Genomic DNA, 16,916 nt, shown 5'->3' with positions numbered 1-16,916 from the left:
GTGTGCCTTTGGAACACTTCTGAATGAAAATGTATGGTGTTAATATTTTCTGTGGTCAAGGCCCACAATTGAAGCCTGTGCATTGTAGGCTACTGTACATATTCATTGTGTTCGTAGTGCTACAGTATTTACCCTGTTGGCCTATAAGACTATTCATTGTGTACTGTAAGAAATGTAATTTTCATAGACGGTGTATTTAGGCTCTAAATCAATAATTCATGCTTTTCTTACCAAAAGGGTAATATCAATATATTTATAGAGGTAAAATAAAATGTTTTGCACTCTGAGATTGAATCCAATCAGGCTACTGTACATCAAAATGGGATAAGGATATCAACTTCAGTGTATTTCTTGGCCTCGAACACTAACTGCAGGTTCATAGACTTTCAATAGTAGGCCACATGTCATATTCAGGAGGAGTATGCAACCGCAGGTGGACATTTCTGCTTGTTACAGGCAGGTGACTGTCTCCCTCTGCTGTCAGAAAGAATGATACTACTCTGGTGAAATAATGAATGACACTGAATCTGGTTCATATACATTGCTAGCATTGATGTGCTCTTCAAATATTGGTCAACATCGTGTTGTGGTAAATACAGAGGTAGCCGACTTGTTTCCCCTCATTGATTAATACAGTTGGTCAGAAAATGGGAGTAAACTCTCAGCCTCATTTTAAAGAAGTGGGTAAACTGTTTACTAGATGTCAACATTTATCTTCCTAACTGTATTGGTATTACCAGGGTGTATCTTGAGGTGATGGATGAAGCTGTAGCCTAGAATAGCCTCTACAAAAGACTGCAGTATACCATTCCGTCAAACTGTATTTGGGCAATCAGCCTTCTCTGTGAAAGCTACAAATCAGTGGAATGCCCTGTCTGAAGAAGTGAGAGGGTGTAGCTCTGTGAGCACTTTTAAATCTACATTGAAAAGCATCTTAAAAGCTGGTCAGTCGTGCACTCAATGAGAGCGACTGGCCTCTCTTTGACAAGCATACATCTGTGTTGTGCTGTATTTTCTGTGTTCTCATGTTGTTTTTATTCTGTATCACTTGTTGTGTTTTATGTACCCTGACCTGCCAAGGGGACTGCAGATGCAAATTAGCTTGAAGCTAGAATCTGGTACAGTGCATTATATGTTGTCATAGTAACCTATGCGTAATGTATATGTTTTAACTGTACGCTGTCCCTTTTAAATAAATACATTGAAAATTGAAATGTTTTTAGATCAGTTTAGCATGTCACTCCCAACCCAGATTGAAAAGATATGGGTTAGTTTCATAAGACTTAGGGTCTTAGAGGTCAACCTCAAGTTTTTAATGTCATCTTGCAGGCTGTGCAGAGCACTAGTTGTATTATGATCTCAATTGCCAGGAGAGCATAATAAGATTGTTCATGGTAAACATTGGGTAGGCCGAGCACTGTATTCCTGTGTATATTCACCAGTTAGATGAATTCCCAAGCAGTTTCCTGCACCAATGTACAATACTGTCACCTACGGGTGTTCTGCTCTGAAAAACATGAAGGAGAAACTACAGTCTTGCTAAGATAATTTTACCCAACCTCAATGAAGTGTCCTTTTCAGTCTACAAAATGGTGGCACGCCATCGATTTTTGTTTATCTTTTTAGCCCTAACCACTGGAATTGGGTCAGCCCGGGTGGAGACCTCTCTTGTTATGATGTGCGGAGGAATTACGAGGGGCTCGGCTGTGATAGACGAGTTAGGTTAGTCATGATAGATTAGCTGGGGTTCTCTCCGGGTGATGAGTTATTAGGCGTATAATTACACGGTCATAGGATAGGATGGGAGGGGGGGCGGTTGTTTGCAGGTGCCTCCCGGGCTCCCAGAGGGGGCTTGCATTGCTCAAATTGTTGCCACTGGCCGTGTTGCGCACATCTGGGCCTCTGCTGGGAACAAGGGCACAGCTGTGTTGTGCTGTGGACATACACTCACTTGTGTGACCAGAGGGAAGCTGGAGTATTTCCCCCTGGGGTTAGCAGAACTGCAGCATTCAGCAACACTGACTAAACCTCTGGGCTCAATCAGTTGGTTTCAGAATTCACAGAGAGCGTAAAAGTGAAAAGCGTGTAAGCAGATAGAGAGAAGAAGAAAGAATACCCTTTCCGGTCAGCGTTCCCTTAACGGTCTCGGAAATTATTACATTAAGCTTTAGCATTTTATTCTTGCAGTTTTTGTAAAGTGTATTATTTGTATCGGTAGCTAGAATTTACACAAATATGCCAGCTATCTAACGTCTGGCATTAGCTAACTGGCTCACGCAGTCATATTTAGCTAACGTTAGTAGGCTATAGCTATTGCTAACGTTAGCTAGCGATAGATACATTAAGTAAACAAATCCACCACACCACCAGATTAACGTTACTATGTAGAAATTAAATTGTACATGATTGGTGCAGGGTAGCTAGTTGGTTAACATGAATTTGTGGGCGTGGCTCAATAAATGAGCATGTATTTTAGCTGTAATAGGCTGACAAGCTGGCTAACAACCTACGGTTCTTTGACAAAATTATTTGGTTAAAGGGGCTACTGTAGCGTAGTAACTAGCACTAGAAAGACTGAGCGACTGAGACTAACATATCAAGTAAGTCTAAATGTTTTTAGCAAAACATGATGCTGGCTAATAAATTATCTGGCTACTGCAGACTAATCTAGAACAATGATGACCAGATTTGTCTGGACTGTGTGGGTAACAGGGATTGAATGCAATATTTACTATGTGACCCGTAGTTGTATCAGTCACCCTTCCTTCTCTCTGCCTCTCCATCCCTCACTCACAGAAAGCGATTGAGAGTGAGAAGTGAGAGAGACTTTTCTCTTAGTTATGTGCTGTTTCAGTGGGATTACACACTACTGTTGTTTCCTATGCTGCTTTCATCTGGGGAAGCTACAGCCTTTAGTCTTTTTGTCTTTCTTTGTTTGTTACACCTTTCTCTCTCTAACCCCTCCCTCTCTCCCTCTATCTTCCAGACTAGTGAAGAGCCTGTTTGACCTTGCCCAGCAGCACAAACCCTCTATCATCTTCATAGATGAAGTGAACTCTGTGTGATTCCAGGAATGAGAATGAGAGCGAGGCAGCCCCCAGGATCAAGACTGAGTTCCTGGTCCATATGCAGGGTGCGTGAGAGGAGCTACTGCCCCCTCCTGGTTTGGAAGGCCCAAAAAAATCAAGCTATTTAGCTCATGCTCTGTAAATCCTGTCAGATGACTTCAAACCAGCCTTGTGATGTCATCCTTCTTTGCTCTTGTCTGATTGGCAGGTGTGTGCAACGACAATGATGGAATCCTGGTTCCGGCAGCCACCAACATTCCCTGGGTCCTGAATGCAGCCATCCGCAGAAGGTCAGAGGTCATTTAGGGGTGAGGCTCGGGTTAGGCTGGGGTGTATTAGGGTAATGTTAGGGTATTAAGTGGTAGTAAAGCCTGTAGATATATGTGATGAAGCCGTAAGTCCACAAACTGTCGTACTCTTCTCCGCGTTGCCAGGTTTGAGTTGTGTATCTGCGTGCATCCCCCTCCCAGAGGAGCCAGCGCGGGCCCAGATGTTCCTCCTGCACCTAGGAAACAACCCCCACAGCTTAAGCCACGCCGACCTTCAGCAGCTCACCTTCGAGACAGACAGCTACTCCGCGCCGACATCAGCATCATCATCAGCATCATCGTACGAGATCCAGCCTGTCAAGAAGGTGCAGTCAAGCCCCATCTAAAACATGCACTCATTTGTGTTTTAACCTGTTAAACTCTGAGCCAGTTTGTGTCCAGCGTGGAGGGCAGTTGGGCAATCGGGGTGTGTACTGAGGAGAGGCCAGGGCCCCTACTGAGTTGGGATAGGGGGAGCTTTGGGTCTGGGGCTGATTTTTGCACATTGAGTTGTCCTGAGCGGTGATAGGCTTCTGGTCTTCTGGCTGAGGAAATGTAAATGCAGGATTGAAATGGTCAGCCAGATAAGATTCAAATAACGCTTAACCATAGCCAAAAATGTCTCAAATGTAGGCTGTGCAAGACTAAGCTGCAGCTAGAGCTCAAGGCGGCACTGGGGGAAATCCGCGCCACGCCACAAGGCCATACTTACCGTGGACCATGGCCTGTATCCGGTGAGACACTTGGCTACTCAGTGGCTGCACAGCACCTTGGGTATTGTAGTTGAATTTGACATTACCACGTTGTAGTTCAATTCAGTGTGTTCGTGCGCATAAACAGAGGCGCTTTGGTAAACCTTTGTGTAAATTATGTGTGTGTGTTTATTATCTACCTCAAGGTTAGGCCAGCCTGGAGGTGGACACCAAGCTGAAGGGCTACAAGATGAAGACAATGTTGGAGGCATAGCGGGGGCTGATGGGAAAGTACAGTATGGCTTCCGTGGTTGTGTGCAGGTCAGTGCTGCTCTAACTCACTCTCTCACTGTCTCTCTCTCTCACTCACTCATTCTCTCTCTCAAGAGAGAGAAGGAATAATTCTCTCCTCTTTCTTTTTTTCTGTTTTCTCCCTCACTTTCTCTGTCAAGTCGTGTAAGGCGTGTTACCATTTAAAGGCCTCTAGGTGGCATCATAAGACCACAACCTTATACAGGGTGACTGTTGAAACACGGCAGCATTCACTTGTTGCTAAACAAACATACTTTCAGTGTCTGCAACCAAAAATAAATCTAGATGCTGCACGATGGCAAATCAAGAGTATTTTGTTTTGTTTTTGCTATCCCCATACAGGCTATGTTGGAACAGGAAGACGGGTAGAGCTGCAGGGGATCTATTCAGAGAATTCCCACCCTGGATTCTGGCATTTTCCAGAGAGGACGACAACCTACCGACCGATGATGTTCCACCCGGGTGATTAAGTTAGCAGACGACACACCAGCCGACACACCAGCCGACTGCGGAAGGGTGTATGCTCCTCCTGGGCCAGCCATGCCCACACAACCATCGGCAGCTAGTACGGCAGAGATGGTCGAAACCGTCTCCGCCGCGGCTACTGCCTGCGTGTCCATTGTAGTTTCTAGTACCGTTAAGGCCCTGTAGAAGGTTGTAATCATAATGTCCCACTAGCAGTTTCTGAGTGGGTTTTACAAGTCAGCAGCATAGTCGCGTTATGCTGTGACTGGTGGTCAGCATGCTACTGAACCTGTCTGCCCGTCTTCTCTGGACCACAAAGATATCAGCATTGACTGAGGATAGTCGACCATAGCAAACGCCATCCTGACCTCGTCGTTTCAAACCTTGTCCTCTAGGAACCCAGGCCTGGTAAAGACACACGTGGTGCTGGATGATAACATACGCGGACATGCTGAAGAGTGATACTGGCTGCAGTGCTGATGAACTGTGCTCTGGTGTGCTGGACTGGGATGTGTGGAGAGGTGTAATCTCAAGGCCTCGACTCCAGTGGCTTCCACATAACAACTCCCTACTCTATCTAATCTACCTACCTACCTACTTACATACATACCTCTTATGTTTGGAAAAGTGCTATATAAATAAAGTCATGCATTTATACCTACCTACCTGGCCTCGGCATGTGGTTGGGGTTGTTGTTATGTCTTTTGCGTGTTTATACTGTAAGTAGTCTTTGGATTTTCATTTGAGAATAAATTCACTGAACATTCTTCATATATTCAAATGTGTGAATGTGTAGATAACATTTTTGAATCCGTAAGGAGATCTGTAGCTGTGCATGATGTTTTGTGAACAAATGAAAAAGATTTGCACAAATAATTTCAAAGTTGGTTGCAGTTACATATCTAAGTGTACAGAGACGCATCAAATCTACGAGTACAAATCAAACCTGCAAGTACAAGTACTTTTGACCTGATCTTATGGATAGCCAATGGGGATGCTCAGATTAACATATCATTTGACTATCCAATAAAGAATATAGTTTCACTATCCAATCAAGAAGCTAGTCGCTGTGAGGTGGTTGCGGCAGGGTTGCAAAGTGCAACCAGTGAGCTAACGGATCTATTAGTCCAGGCGTTATGTGAGAAAAAAGGGGTGAACCTCACATTTCAAAAGAAAATCGGACAGATGTTTATTACTGTCTCCTAAAAGTGTCCTCTATAACATAAAAAGTCTTAAGCGATCCAAGTGGTGGAAAGTATTTTTCAAAGGTGTTTCTTAACCATACCCTGGTACAACCTTTTTGCTTCCGAAATATAATATTTCAATGCATCACTATGGGAAGCAGGTCCTTCTCCAGCTCGCATCGAATCCCATGCACGCCTGTTAGGTCTGCCACACTCACCCTGAAGCTGTTGGTGAGAAAAACTGCTTAAACACAGAATTGAACAAGCGTTTTTGTATTTTGTATAAATGCTGCTCCATCTTACATGCTCATAGAGGAAGTAGTCACCCTGAGTTTATGCTATGCATTCAATTCACAATTGATATTCACATAAAAGGTAAGCTACACATTCTTTCTCTATGTAAGAACATGTCACCATTTTACAAAGACCAATCTTAATTGAATCCTAGTTTTGTGGATCCTTTGTTTAATATAGTACAGATTATATGGCTCGATCAACCCACAAGACTTGGATTCTTAACAGGTGCAGATTTTAAAACATGCAGAATCCAAAAGTGATGATGTGTGTTGAATTGTTTTCTGTAATATAAACATTCCACCAGTTTCTTGTGGTATTGTACTTTCTATTGTGTATTTTATATTGTCTTGTAATTGCTAATCTTATATAACTTAACACAGCCCAATACACAACACAATCTTATATTAGATTAATGGAGGAGTGCTGTCCAGTGTGTGGGTGGTCCTTGAGTGAGGGCCAATGGCAGAAGTAAGTAAGTAAATAAGGTATACGCCTAGCACCTCTCATAAACCCAAAGTCACAAAGTGCTTCACAGATATAAAAACACAGACAACATTAGATAAAAGTACAATAAATGTACAGAGAGGACATAAACATAGAAATACAGACACACGCGGCTAGACAAATGCCTGTCTAAATAGAAGTTTTTAGCTGCGTTTTAAAAATGTCCACAGAGGCTGCAGCTCTTAAATCCTGTGGAAGGGCGTTCCACATATTTGGCGTCACAGATTCAAAGGCTCGGTCACCTTTTGTTTTGAGCCTAGTGCAGGGGACAACCAATAGGCCCTGATCGGAAGACCTCAGTGGCCTGCAGGCAACATGGAGTGGAGTAGGTCACTAATGCAGGTGCCATGGAGGGTTCTCTCTGTGATCACACAGATCTTGAACTAGATCCTAAAACAAGAAGCAATTGTAAGCAATGTAAATTAGAGAAACCTGGCCCTTTGTCCCACCAAAGAGTAGTTCATGGCTAATGAGATGAAGTGATGAAGTGGAATTCTACTTGGACTGTTAATCCAAGTCACATCCAGACAGTGATGTGTGTTGCTCTGTCAAATGCCGAAAAATACATGACGTTTGTGTCATCAAAGAGAAAAGTAGTTTGCCTCCCGTTCCTACGACTCCCAACAGTTGAATCATTAATAATAGGTGTTATGTCAGTTGACAATGTATCATGACAGGCTTGTTGTCATTAAGGAATAATGAACGCTGCCTTTAATAAATTATCCACGAGCCACCCAAACACGGCCGGACATTCATCACCATTCATTTTTTGGACCAGGATTACTACCGTACCGATTTTCATTAAACTCGGGGGAGGCGTACACAGAGCCACCAAATGCATTCAGGGGCAGAGGTCTGAGCACCATTTCTAGTTTGCAATGCAATTATTGTTGTTGGATAAAAGCATCTGCTAAATCACTGTAATGTAATGTAATTTAAATTGTTCCCACCCACACTGCCTGCCTCTGAGGTGTGAAAAGATCAAGATCTTTGAGGGGGATTTTCTCAGCTTGTGGATTTTGGGTGGACTAACATTCAAATAAACATAACTTCTTCAACTACTTTCAGATTTCAATGTATGACACATCATTTGAAAGTCTACAATCTGCACTTTCATAATCTGTAAAAAAAAGAAGAAAGAAAAGTGACCTCGCTTGACAATGTGGCACATTATACCAGCTCCTGTCACATGCGGACGACACCACCCTCATCGGACTCATCTCTGGGAGATTGACCAGCTGCTGTCCTAGTGCAGCCAAAACAACCTGGAGCTCAACGCTCTCAAGACAGTGGAGATGATTGAAGACTTCAGGAAGAAACGGCGCCCCCATCACATTGAATGACACCACAGTGTCAGTGGAGGCTCGTCCATAGAAGCAGGGGAGGACAGTCCTCCTCAGTTTTTGGAGAGAAGAGAGGGATTCAAATATAAATATATGAATGTATTTATTCATAATTAATATTATCTCAGTTTTGTTCATAAAGCAGGTTTTCCCTATGGATAAAAACCCATTATTGAAATTCTAAAGCTCCAACATTGTGACATCTATAACAAGCTGGAGGATCCATAGATATCTATGGAAGGGAGGCTAGCCTCCCTTAGGGCGGGTTCTTTTCTCTTAAATCAATGTAATGCCTTTTTTTCTTGCTAATTTGTGATTGGTCAAAACGCTGAAAATTTACCGCAAGGGAGGCTAGTACTGTACTCCCATAGACATATAGGCCTACACTAGACGCCGCATTGACGTTGATTTGATTGCTGCCGGACGAAAAATGCGGCCGCCATCTTGGTCCGGTACGGAGCTCCGCGAGTAAACAATTGATGTGTCGGTCGCGAACGCTCTTTTAAGTGAACGATGATAAATACGAAGAAGGCACAGCAGAGCATGTACTTCCTGAGGCAGCTGAAGAAATTCGGTGTATCAAGGAAAATTATGGTACTCTTCTACAGCTCCATCATCGAGTCCATCCTCACCTCCTCCATCACCATCTGCTACTCCGCCGCTACAGCCAAGGACAGGGCCAGACTGCAGCGTGTCACCCGATCCTCAGAGAAGGTGATCAGCTGCAACATGTCCTCCCTCCTGGTCATGCACAACTCCAAAACCCTGAAGCGGGCTAGGAAGATTGCGACTGCCCCCTCCCACCCCGGCCAATATCTCTTTGTGCCACTCCCCTCAGGCAGGAGGCTGTGGTCCACAAGGACCACGTCTGCACGCCAGAGGCAGCTTCTTCCCCACGGCCATCAGCCTCAGCCATCAGCTTGTGTCCCCCTGATCCCCATCATCATCATGACCATCATCGGGAAACATTTATGGGATACCTGCTATTTCAATGTTTATTTTATCTCATTTCACTATTTTTTTTATATTAAAAATCGATTTTAGTGAACTCTGCCAAGAAAGCTAGTTCCTAAAACTATCACGTTGTTATGGAGTTTCAAACGACCAACAATGAGCCCTTGCAACCAAAACTAGGCTACTCCTGGCCAACCTAGACATGAACGAAGTGTAGCCTACCTTTGCTGTGCAACCGTGAGTTGCAAAAGTGGTGATGATAAACCAGAGTGGTAGGGTACAGGACGTACAGAACTCAAAATTGACAATTAATGTTTCCATTTTTCTTGAGGAGAAACGAATGTAACCAACAGAAGGTTACTATCGGAACTAACGTTTTTACAGTAATAATTAAGCAATTCGCCTTATTCACCTCAGCTCAGCTGCCACTGACAGAATCAGTATTCTACGCAAGCTAGTTCTTAATGCAGGACAGGGTTTGAGGACACCGCCAAAATTAAACGGTCGTCCATCATCAGAGTTTGTTTCAGGAGGGAACGTGTTCTTTGAAACAAGAGCGAGCTTCTGCTTTCTGATTGGTTGCCGCTTTTTATTTTGCCGCAAAAGTTGAACTTTTCTCAACTTTTTCGCACCGCTTTTTGCTGGCTCCGCCCCCGTCATAGCGAATTCGCTGCTCACCATAGACGAATGGAATCCCGCCGCTTTTTCAAAAGGCGGCAGCGGAATTCCGCTGATGGTGTGAATTGAGCGTTAGCTTCACGAGACCATCTTGATCTCGCGAACCATCTGGCGGAGTCAAGTTAATCAGGTGTTGCCGTGCGTGGAATCAGATGTTGTATTAATAAAAGTAGTGAAGACTTTACCATTTTATGGATCTCCCCGCAGACTGCTTATGGTATATATAAACTCATTTATTTTGTGTAGGCTGCACTAGAATTCATCACTAGCGCATTTTACCCATGATTTTACCTCACAGCCTAGGTGAAGGTAGCCCCTCTCGGTCCTGTAGACAGGTCAACTAACGTTACGTTGAACGAGCTGAGCGGAGCAATTGGTATTTTAAGGGGTTCAGATTTCATAGAGATAACAGGCTGAATACACTATCGGGGTTACAAACTCATCATTACCAGACTCTGATTGTTTTTCACTGCCGTGGTTTTCGCGTTTGGAAATAGGCTACATGGAGGTGAATGAGCCAGTTAGCCGTCAGCTGCATTCACTCCGATGTATTTCCAAACGCGAAAACAACGGCAGTGAAAAACAATGAGTCTGGTAATGATGAGTTTGTAACCCCGATAGTGTATTCAGCCTGTTATTTTGACTATTTCGGTTCTTGAAGTGGTGTTTTTACAGTGAACTTTTAACATTGAAGTCAACGGGCACTTCCGCATCCGCACCCCAGACTGACCAATATGGCTGCCAGGTGAATAAGGCGAATAGGCTACTAATATTTCACATAGGCCTAGAACTGTAAAGAGGCTTTGCCCGTGGTATATCGTGATTATACAACAGCTCTTAACCAATCAGATTGCGAGGTTGCGACTACCCATTGTAATAGCCTAGTGCTATCAACATTTAGACTATTTGGAAACTTAAAAAAGTGGTGTTTTTTGTGCCCTAATTCAAGAACCATTGACCCATGTTTACGAAGCATACTAACATATAGGCCTAGTGCTCTGGTCAGCGACACTCCAGTGAAGTAGGCTACTGAAAACGCGGCAGAGTAGGCTACCGGATGTGTAATTCGCTAAAACAAAAACGTAAAATAAACAAAAAGTAGACTAGGCCTACCTTTGAGAAACCGCAACTTATTGAGATGGAAGTTGCTATAGTTAGTAGTTTATTGCGTTATCTATCCAAAATGGTATGTTAAGTTTTGTGTTGATATCGATTTTGAATTATTTCAACATTTTCTCCCATGCAAAAGACAGGGCGGGTGCGGTGCAAACCCAACCAGTAGAGGGCGTAGTTTTCCGCTTTGGCTCCCTACATCCATGCCTATACCTAACATCCACTAGGATAGTCGTTCCCTCCCCGGCGGGAAACTAGACACCTTTTCCACCGCCAAGGGAGCCCAGCGCAGCCGCCTGGTCAGGGACAAGAAGATCGCCAAATCCCTGGCCGTCACCGTGTGTGTGTTCGCCGTCTGCTGGGCGCCCTACACCCTGATGATGATCATCCGCGCTGTCTGCAGGGGGCGCTGTGTCCAACACCTCTGGTACGAGGTCACCTTCTGGCTCCTGTGGCTCAACTCGGCCACCAACCCCTTCCTGTACCCGCTGTGCCACAGCAGGTTCCATAGGGCCTTCGGCAGGATCCTGTGTCCCGGGCGATGGTCCACTCAGCCCGCTGCCAACACACCGTTGTCTGCCCAGTGAACCCCCGAGGAGGCTGGCGGAAAGTCGGTTGGACATGTTCAACAATGCACTGATTGGAAAGACCGGCTGCCGGACAGATCTTTCCCACGTACAGAGGACGGAACGATAAGGTTATAGCGACCAGTGTTGCTTGTGCTGTGTGCCTTTGTAACACTTCTGAATGAAAATGTAGGCTACGGTGTTCATATTTTCAGCGTTCCATGCTTACAATTGAAGACTGCGTTATGGTATTCATCATGTTCGTAGTGCAATTTACCATGTTGGCCTATAAGGCAATCCATCATGGAAGAAATGTTATTTTCATCGATGGTGTATTCAGGCTCTAAATCAAGAATTCACGCTTCTTACCAAAAGGGTAAGATCAATATGTTTATAGAGCGCAAAAGAAAATGTTTTGCACTATGGGATTGAATCCAATCAGGCTACATCAAAATGGGATATTTATTCTACTGATGTCACGTCAGTGTATAAATCAAATGACTGCGACATCACACAGTAGGCTATTCTTGGCCTGGAACTCTAACTGCAGGTTCATAGACTTTCAGTAGAAGGCCACATGTCATATTCAGGGGGGGGGTAGGCAAGGCTCGCATCACTGGTGGACATTTCTGCTTGTTACAGGCAGGTGACTGTCTCCCTCTGCTGTCAGAAGAATGATACTACTCTGGTGAAATAATGAATGACACTGAATCTGGTTCACAAACATTGCTAGCATTGATGTGCTCTTCAAATATTGGTCAACGTCATTTTGTAAATACAGAGGTAGCTGCCTTGTTTTCCCTCATTGATAAATAGGCCTACAGTTGGTCAGAAAATGGGAGTAAACTCTCAGCCTCATTTTAAAGAAGCGGGTAAACTGAGTTTAATTGGGTTCACCCTCCACAACACTCCTCAACATGACATGACACGGCCACATGATTAAAAAAAACGAAAAACACATTTTCATCGATTGAACGATGAACAGGATTTCATTGCGATGAACAGGATTTTATTGCTTAAACCGATTCTATAGCTATGAATGTGGTATGAAGAGGTGATAACTCCATGCTTTCTTTTACACAATTGGGGTTCATGTGTTGGGGCACGTTATCCGCCACTAGATGTCAACATTTATCTTCCTAACTGTATTGGTATTACCAATGTGTATCTTGATGATGGATGAAGTTGTAGCCTAATGTTTTTAGATCCATTTAGCATGTCACCCCCAACCCAGATTGATCAAGATAGGGGTTAGTTTCATAAGACTTGGGGTCTAGAAGTAAGCTTTAATATTTTAATGTCATCCTGCAGGCTGTGCAGAGCACTAGTTGTATTATTATATCAATTGCCAGGATAGCATAATAAGATTGTTCATGGTAAACATTGGGTAGGCCTAGCACTGTATTCCTGTGTATATTACACCAGTTAGATGAATTCCCAAGCAGTTTCCTGCGCCGATTGTATTGATGTACAATACTGTCACCTACGGGTGCTCTGCTCTGAAAAACATGAAGGAGAAACTAAATACAGCCTTGCTCGGATAATTTTACCCAACCTCAGTGAAGTGTCTTTTTCAGTCTACAAAATGGTGGCACTCTGTCGATTTTTGTTTACCTTTTTAGCCCTAACCACCCCACTCCCCCCCTCCCAAAAAAAAGTAAATCACCGGAATTGGGTCACTGCTGTGGCAAGCACTTCTCGGCCCGAGTGGAGACCTCTCATGTTATGATGTGCAGAGGAATTACTGAGGGGCAAAAATCAGTGCTCGGTTGTGATAGATGAGTTAGGTTAGACGTGATAGATTAGCTGGGGTTCTCTCCGGGTGATGAGTTATTAGGCGTATAATTACACGGTCATAGGATAGGATGGGAGGGGGGCGGTTGTTTGCAGGTGCCTCCCGGGCTCCCAGAGGGGACTTGCATTGCTCAAATTGTTGCCACTGGCCGTGTTGCGCACATCTGGGCCTCTGGTCAGGTGCTGGGAATAAGGGCACAGCTGCAGGCTGGGAGCAGGCCTCAACTCCCCTGGCCCTCCCCTCCTGTCTGCTTGCGTTGTGCTGTGCTGGGGACAAACACTCACTTGTGTGACCAGAGGGAAGCTGGAGTATTTCCCCCTGGGGTTAGCAGAACTGCAGCATTCAGCAACACTGACTAAACCTCTGGGCTCAATCAGTTGGTTTCAGAATTCACAAGCTGGAGTCCATTGAGGGACGTCAGCACCAGGAGCAGTGCTACTGGGGGAGAGAGAGAGAGAGAGAGAGAGGGTGTGTGTGGGGGGTACTGCTGCTGATTGGTTGATTGAATATTCTCGGAATGTATGCCAGCAGACCCAGTATACTGTACACGTATTTTTATCTAGTCAGACCAGGTAGACTTCTAGATGTATTATGATAGCCCTGTGTGAGAATGTATGGGCCAAATTAAGGCATCTAAGTTAATCTCATGGGAAATTGTGTATGTGTGTGTTGTACACTGTCATGCTGTGTAGTATTAGGTGTGTGTGCCCACATGTGCATGCGTGAGTGCACACATGTATGAGTCTGTGTGTGTGACTGTGTATGTGTAGTGTTTATGGGGGGGTTTGCATGTCTGTGACCCCAAGCAATGTGTCTGAAAGCTGCGACCCTAAATGGAGTGCACCTGTGGCCCCTAAGTTTATAGGGCCCATTAGTGGAGGGGGAAGGCAGTGTTCAGAGAGAGAACTGAGCCTTTATAAGGCCCTCATGAGAACCTCTCCCAACAGTTAAACTCTCTGAAGTTTCCCTACAGCACATGGATACAATGACTTAATGTTGAAAACTTCTGCTTTTTCAAGTTGTATAACTGACAACACGTTTAGTCCAAAAATATCAAAAAGCAGGGATACGGTAGCCTAGTTGGTGGAACAGCAACTGCATTTAACTCTACTTTCACATAACCTATAGCAGGAAGTTCCAGCACATTGGTCCCTATTACTTTTCATCCAACTAAAGGCGAACCAATATTAATTCATGGAGGTATAGCCTACTGTTAAAACAGACCATTGTTCCTGGTTGCATTTTTTAAAAACCATTTCCTTCCTCCTGTATTTCCGGTGCTGTATTTCCTGACTGGAGATTAAATAATTCCATTGGAATCCTCATAGGATGGGTTCCCAGCACTTGGCAATTAAACAATTACATTTAATCAGCATGGGGCGACGCTTCAAGTCACCCTCATTTCAGACGTTGATTAAAAGCAATTCTGCGGTGGTTATTGCAGACGACTTTGGAAACCATGGTTCATTTAGGTTTACTGCGTTCGAGGGGTCAGATTGGAAGGCATTACGGCAGGGTCACTGGCGTCGGAGAGCTGTCTCCGCCTCTGATGAGGACAGGAGAGGGGGAGACGAAAGCGTGGCTGTCACCATAGGTCTCAAGGGCAGTCCCTACCGTCAAGACATAGTAAAATTACTATGACCCCTCAGCACAATGGAATCCGCTGAACAGCACTGATAATTTTCCACTCAGGTGTGTGTGTTTCTGTGCATAATTGTGTCTGTGTCCATGCGTACGGGATGTGGGATTAACGCGCCTGGGCATACACAATCTCATCATATCATGCAACAGCATCTCTGCGCATAGCCATAGTGGACCCTGAAGGGGGAGGGGGGATTAGGCGAGCATCAGCCGTGTTCGGCATCGTGCGTAAGCGAGTGAGCGAGCGCCCGTGTGGCGAGGCGAGGCGGGGCAGCCCACCGTCGACGTCTACCCTTCCTCTCCTCAGTGGAGCTGTGACGGAGAGGCCCCGCCAGCCTCCTCCGGTGAAACCCAGGTGCCCCTGTTTCATAAGGCTCCCCCGCCGGCTCTGCAGCCCTCTTAATTAGCAGCTTCCGTCAGCTGGCACCCAGGCCTCCCAGCACTACGAGTCCTTGGCCTTTGTTGTTGCGGGAACCCGATCTCGCTCCGGATCTCCACCCCCCCCCCATAACAGACGGGAGAGTCGAGTCGAGGTATCGCATTTTCATTCGATCAGTGAATCTTGTACAGGTACACGATACCGACATCTGTTGTAGACGAGAGAGCGGAGAGATGAGGGAGGGGGCTCCTCACCCCAGTAGGGACAGATCTGAGCCGAGTGTTCAGCATGAGCCCTGGACAGACGGACGGACTGACTGACTGGGTGTCTGAGTCAGATATTTTGATGATTTTCATACGATGGATTTAAATCCCTAGATAAAACATATTTCCCCTATCGGACTGGTATCGCTTCAGTCAGTGGTGTATCATAGCAATGCTGTAACAATAGTCTCTTCTAATGACATTCCTCCAGTAACTCCTCGCTTCTACGAGTCTCGGGGGACAGGCGCTACAAAAAGTGATAATTACATGAAATATACATAGAGAATAAAGGGAGCATGTTTACATAACCAGGCCCATAAATATCTGACTGGGAAGACATTGTTCTCCGACTCCTTTTAAGCTGATCTCCCAGGGATGCCATTTTAATGACATGATGGTTTAAAGAGATGCTGCTCCGTCTCATTCCATATTTAATTAACTTTTCCGTTTCTGACACGGAGGGGGGAAAATGCGAATAAAGAACGTGTGATAGAGACAAACACGATAGCGGGTAGACGATAACAAATAGCTAGAACAGAGAGGGGGGGGGGTGCAAGCAGAGACCTTGTCATGCTTTTGTGAGCTGTTTACAATACAAGATGGGAGGGAGGGAGAGAGGCAAGAAGGGATGATGAGGGTGTGCTAGACAGGAGAAGAGTGAGAAGGGAAGAGAAGCGAACGGTGTAAATACGTGGTAAAAAAGAAAAAAAAGAAAAGGAGATACCAGAAGAGAGACGCGCGGGGGAATCTCATCTCCCAGGAGACTCCATTAAGGAGCATTTCCTAGTTCACCAATGAGCACGAGGAAGAAAACAAATGACATACTGGCATTATGAGGCAATGTGATTACCGCGCATCCCGGCTCCAATAAAGACAAACAGAGACAGAAAGAAAATCAAACAGAGAACACAGAGAACACACACTGTAGTCTGGCTCCCCCCTCCCCTAACATCAACCATGTGTAGCCTACTCTGCAGTTAACTATAGGCCAGTGCCCTCACAGGAAGCACATGTTTCAAACGGTCAATAAGTTGGTTTGAGTCTTAACCATAACTGTATTGCTGAAGATTTCAGTAGTGCCAAGCTGTCTTCTACTGTATATGGGTTAGGCGTAAGAATCGACAGTTCAGGCTCTGCATTAAGCATTCCTTTAGCAACAGCACATTGCTATACTGCGTGTTATGTCAGCTACAATATTTTACCATAGCATAAAATGTATTTGATAAAACACAGCACCAAGTTATTTACCCCCGCTGTAAGTCTAATGCAAGAAACATCTATAGCCCGGAGCTTGACCTGCTCCAGTCTATACTGACGTTGTTTATTTTCCAGTTAGAGAGGGAGCTGTATGTCA

The 16,916-nt window shown here is 44.8% G+C and overlaps 1 long non-coding RNA gene across 2 annotated transcripts; it reads left to right on the top strand.

The window, feature by feature from the left end:
* Positions 1 to 2,997: 2,997 nt before the first annotated feature.
* LOC311316048 lies at positions 2,998 to 5,593 on the top strand. 2 transcript variants are annotated; one of them, XR_014630692.1, is made up of 6 exons: positions 2,998 to 3,133; positions 3,277 to 3,358; positions 3,503 to 3,702; positions 4,010 to 4,110; positions 4,275 to 4,389; positions 4,723 to 5,593. It is a non-coding gene; the product is annotated as an uncharacterized lncRNA (long non-coding RNA). The 2 variants fall into 2 exon arrangements; XR_014630693.1 differs by having other exon boundaries at positions 4,275 to 5,593.
* Positions 5,594 to 16,916: the final 11,323 nt, after the last annotated feature.

This window comes from Borostomias antarcticus (genome assembly GCF_949987555.1).
Source record: "Borostomias antarcticus genome assembly, chromosome: 12".
NCBI classification, from domain to species: domain Eukaryota; kingdom Metazoa; phylum Chordata; class Actinopteri; order Stomiiformes; family Stomiidae; genus Borostomias; species Borostomias antarcticus.
Note: the sequence above shows the minus strand (reverse complement) of the source record. Positions and strands in the feature narration are given on the sequence as shown.